The following is a 5458-nucleotide window of genomic DNA, read 5'->3' on the forward strand; positions in this document are numbered from 1 at the left end:
CCCCCCCAAAGACTCGAAAAGCAGCATCTCCAAGAGCTACTTAGTCAACCACGTTCCCAGCAGCATTATTCACAAAAGCTAAAATGTGTCCACCGACTGGTGAATGGATAGACGGCAGCAGTGTGAACACACACGCCGGAATATGACTCAGCCTTAAAAAAGAGATACCGCGATAGGCTACAACCTGGGTGAACCTTGAGGGCACCTGGCCGAGTGAAATCAGCCAGGCCCCCAAAGGACAAATGCTGCGTGATCCCCCTTGAATGAGGTCCTTGGAGGGGTCAGGTTCACAGAGACAGGACTGTCGTGGGGGTTGGCAAGGGCTGGGGGGAGGGGAGTCAGTGTTGCCATTTTACAGGGTGAAAAGTGCTCTGGGGGTGGGCAGTGCTGATGGTGCATGACAGTGTGAGAACATCGAATACCCCAGAACTTGTTTACAAGGGTAAATTTTATTCTAGTGTGTTTACTTTCCTTTCTTCAAGATTTTATTTATCTATCTATCTATTTATTTATTGAGAGAGGGAGAGCATGAGCGGGGGATGGGGCCAAATTTATTTACTGTGGGAGAGAGAATCACAAGCAGACTCTGTGCTCAGCACGGAGCCCCACAAAGGGCTAGGTCTCACGACCCCGAGGTCACAATCTGAGCCAAAATCGAGAGTCAGATGCTTAACTGACTGAACCATCCAGGCGCCACTCAGGTGTATTTTACCACCAAAAAAAAAAAAAAAAAAAAAAAAGGAAAGAAAGAAAGAAAAAAAAAATGATTCAGAGTAAATCTGACCCTGTCAGTATCTCTTCAGAGTCCCTGTCATTGTTCTGCTCTTAGAATGAGGTTCCAGCTCCACAGGTTGGCACCCACAGCCCCCCGAACCCGACTCCCTCAGCTGTCAGGCTCTCTACACTGCTGCTCCCCCCACACAGTCTTCACTCCGCAGTCTCAGCTACTGACAGTTTGTCACACAACCCAACCACTTTCTGTAATGCTGTGGGCCTTCGCACATGCTGTTCCTTCTGCCCGGGACACTTTTCGCCGTCTCCTCTCCAGGTGCACGCTTCCTCTTTAAAACTATGCTTAAAGATCATTTTCTCTAGGAAGCCTCTTTCTGCCTCCCTGCTCCCAGGTCAGGGGTCTCTGGGCTCCCCTCCATTATGGCACTGATGTCACAGTGCTGTGTGTCTGTCTTTCCTACCAGCCTGTGTGCTGCCCAAAACCGCTGACAAGGCTTCATTTTCTTCTGTGCATGAGTCAGCAGAGAAGAAGGGAAGAGTGTTAGCTTGGTAATTACTGAGATTACTGAGCTCTTCATCTAGGCATGTAAGACAGGAGCACAGAGGAGGTAGAGATGAAGGACAGTGGTGTGTAGAGGAGGGGACGGTCCTGTCCATGCCACTAAGCCCCAGAAGCTTCTTGGAGGTGGGGCATTTGAGAGAGCAATGTTTCTGTAGACAGGGATGGCAGTCATTGGGAAAGTACAGAGGTATGGAGTTGCTTGGCATGGAGAAGGAACAAAAAACAACTGGTCATCCTCAAGCAATGACTTTGCAGAACTTCCGAAGCCACACGTGCCTTCTTAGAAGTCACAAGGAACCCCAATCCATAAAACATACACAAGTGGAATGGCTCTGGTCAAACAAGATGTGAGGGATCTGAAAGCTCTATTCTGCACCCCCAACACTCACACCATCCCAACCTCACACACCACCCCAGCTTCATATATCATCCCAACCTCATCATATCATCCCAACCTCACACACCATCCCAACCTCACACACCATCCCAAACCCCACACACCATCCCAACCATCACATAGCATCCCAACCACTGCACAGCATCCCAACCACACACACCATCCCAACCTCACACACCACCCCAACCACACACATCATTCCAACCTCACATACCATCCCAACCTCACACACTATCCCAACCATCACATAACATCCCAACCACCACACAGCATCCCAACCACACACAGCATCCCAACCTCACACACCATCCCAACCTCACACACCATCTCAACCACTCACACCATCCCAACCTCACACACCATCCCAACCTCACACACCATCCCAACCACTTACACCATCCCAACCTCAAACACCATCCCAACCACACACATCATCCCAACCTCACACACCATCCCAACCTCACACACCATCCCAACCTCACACACCATCCCAACCTCACACACCATCCCAACCTCACACACCATCCCAACCACACAGCATCCCAACAACACAAACATCATCCCAACCACACACGCACCATCTCATCCATCACAGATAGCATTATAACTATTATATACACCATCTCAACCACCACATACACACTATTCTAACCACCACACACCACCACACACCATCACAGTCACACACATACACACTTTCACAACCACCATACACACACCAACCACCACCACATGGTATGTGTACACCATCACAACTGTCACATACACACCAATATACCCACATACACACCATTCACACACACACACACATATACACACCATTCCACACATACCATCATCATTCTCACCAGAACATGGGAAACCAACTGACAGTGGGTACAGGTAGAACAATGGTTAGAGGTGTAACTCTAAGAGCAGTAGGGACTAGTCATGTGTCTGTTATCCCAAGTCAATGGGAATAGCACTTAAGAGTCAGGGAAGGAGAAGGATGCCAGGAGCAGCTAAGGGACTGGTTTGGAAGGCAGGGGGAAAACCTCAGGGAAGCATTTTGGATCTTTTTCATCCCAGGAAATTGGTGCACCCCAGATTTCATGGCTCAGGATCTGGGAGTGGTGTGGCCTTCCAGGTCCCCCACGCCACTGGTCCCCATCCCCATCCCGCTTTCTTCCACAGAGGCCTTCAGCTTTCTTGAGACACCACAGATCCCTCCTTGTGGCCCCACAAGGTGGCGCTGCGCCCAACGCCAGCCCCAGGCTCTGCCAGCTGGGCCGAGGGACCCAGTGAGCCTCTGGCCAGCCCTCTGAGCTGGTTCCCCCATCCATCTGGGCGGCCTTGGGCACTCAGGAGCGGTCTGGTGGAAGAAGAAACCCGATGCACACACAGTGCACACAGGCTTTCTCACCAGGCACACCTATACTCGGACATGCCCTCCTGCCACACAGACCCCAAATACTCTTGACCCTGACATCCTGCAAGAACATGTTTGGCAGAGCCAGGACAGACCTGAGGGGTCATCGTTTCTGGTCCCTTCTAGACACAGCGTCCACCCAGGCACACGCAGTAACCTCTGTCCATGAACACACGCGCAGAGCTGCGTCCTGAAGTCGGATTCCCTTCCCCTCATGCTGAGCAAAGGCCCTCGCCTCCCCCAGCCTCCCTTTCCCTGCCACCTATGCTGGCTTCCCTCCCTGCCCTACTGTGGGGATCAAATAAGTCACTGGAAAAGATGGGGTTTCGTGAGAGTGCAACGAGGGTAACATTAGACACACACACGTATGTTCACAATCACACCAGCATGCGTACGAACACACATCCCCTTTGCACAGGCCCCAGTTCCACGCAAGAGAGGTCACATGCAGCTGTGCCTGTGAACAGCGCACAAGGACACATGGCAGCCGCCCCCGCCCTGCTGCTCACACCTGCATGCCTCGTCCAGACACCTGACGCCAGCGGGCTCCTCCTTCCCTTTTGCTATTAAACGGAGCTGGCGAAGAGGCCCAGTGTCCAGGCAGGGGTTCCCCAAACCTCCAGGCTGCCCCCAGCCAGCCCCAAGTTCAGCTCTGGCTGGAAATGTGCTCCTGCCTTTCTCCCCCACCCCCTGCCCTGGTTCCAGTTCCTGCTCCCACAGCTGTGTGACCTCAGGCAAAGCTTCCCGCTTTCTGGTCCCTCTCTGGCTCCCTGAGGCTGTATTGTCCTCTATAAGACCTTAAGGGGTCCTGGGGGTCCTGGGGAGAGACTTGGGCAGTGTAAGACTTGCTGTCCTGCAGGGTCTGGCCCATCTAGATTGTAGCTTCCTTTCTACCTCTGAGTCTGGGGGACCTTGGCCACCATCATCCTTTCTAGGAGTTTGTAAGGAGCCCAGCATGGGGCATGGTACATCAGAGGCATATGGGAAATCTTTGCTTCCTTTATGACAGGGAATCATCACTCTTTCCTTTCCCCAGAAACCACCCCCTCCCAAGTTCTGCCTCCTCACCGCTGTGCATTTTTGAAAGACTCAGTTTCAGTGGCTCCTCTGTTCCACTCTCACCGTCTACACTCATCAGGGGGGGGGGCATTTATTGATGTGTGGCGGCACGTGCCGCCTCCCGGTCTACTTGTTTCTGATCCTAGAATGCCATTGTTCTGTGACCTTGACCACAACCCTTCACCTCTCCGGCCTTAGTCTCCCCCTATGTAAAATGGGCAGTCCCTTTTTCTCAGGACAGGTGTGAGGATCAAAGACAGAATGGGGAAAGCACTTCGCCAAACTGTAAATTGCTGGGCACCTGTCCAGGAGAGTTTTTTTTCAAACAGCTTCCTTTCCTCTCTTGGGTGTGAGCCAAGAAGTGTGCACTGCCCACTGGCTCAACCTGCATTTTCCTGGAGCTCAGGTGTGGGGCAGCTTCTGTTTGGGGTTTGTGTTTGAGTTCAAAGACAGGGAAACTCCCTGGCCCAGGTGTTGGGGGCGGGGCTTGGTCAACAGAGTTGCCAGGGGAATCCCGGGGTTTGTGGCCCTGATTGCCCCCACAGTGATCAGGCGGGAACTCAGACCTCAGGAAGGAGGAAGGGCGCGGAGATTGTGGTGCGGGGACAGAGTGTCACATGGAGTCAGGTGACCCGGTTGTGATTCTGGCTCCTCTAGGGGCCCTTAGACTAATCACCTGCTCCCAGACTTTAGCTATAAAGCCAGTGTACAGGATTTATGATTTGGGGAGCCCCTTATACACCAGGGGATCCTGAGGTAACCAAATGGGGACCAAGAGCTGACATGGCCACTGTATGGGAAGTCTCTCAAAGTCAGCCTCTGTCCCCACCTACCTTCCCAGACTTGTCCCCTCCACGTTCTTGTTTACTCTGTGCTATGCACAACTGGTGAACTTGGGGTTCCCCTGATTCTCCCAAATCTCTCATCTCCAGCCGTTGTTGACAGGCCCTCCTCTGTGTCCAGAGATTCCCAGCCTCTCTCCTCTGTGTCCTGTTTCACATCTCTTCATCCTCCGGGACCCTGCCCGGGCTTCACCGTCTCCAGGGCCCCTGGCTGCTTCCAGGCAGTGTGGGCTCCTCTTCTACTCACCTGCTCTGTGTTACTGGTGGTTTATGGGCAGGTCTCCCCACGCCGCTTCCACTGGCACAGTTTCCCCAACACCTACCAGTTCGGAGCCAGGCACTCAAAGTCTTGAATAAGTACTCTGAAGGTCCACAGCACAAAGACCAGGGGCCATCTGGAAGAGTCTGTGTAGTTCTGATTTTGCAGAAAGAGCCCCCAGAAGGAACTGGGCTCAAGT

The sequence above is a fragment of the Lontra canadensis genome, unplaced genomic scaffold (genome assembly GCF_010015895.1).
Source record: "Lontra canadensis isolate GAN:19392208 unplaced genomic scaffold, GSC_riverotter_1.0 scaffold148, whole genome shotgun sequence".
Taxonomy (NCBI): domain Eukaryota; kingdom Metazoa; phylum Chordata; class Mammalia; order Carnivora; family Mustelidae; genus Lontra; species Lontra canadensis.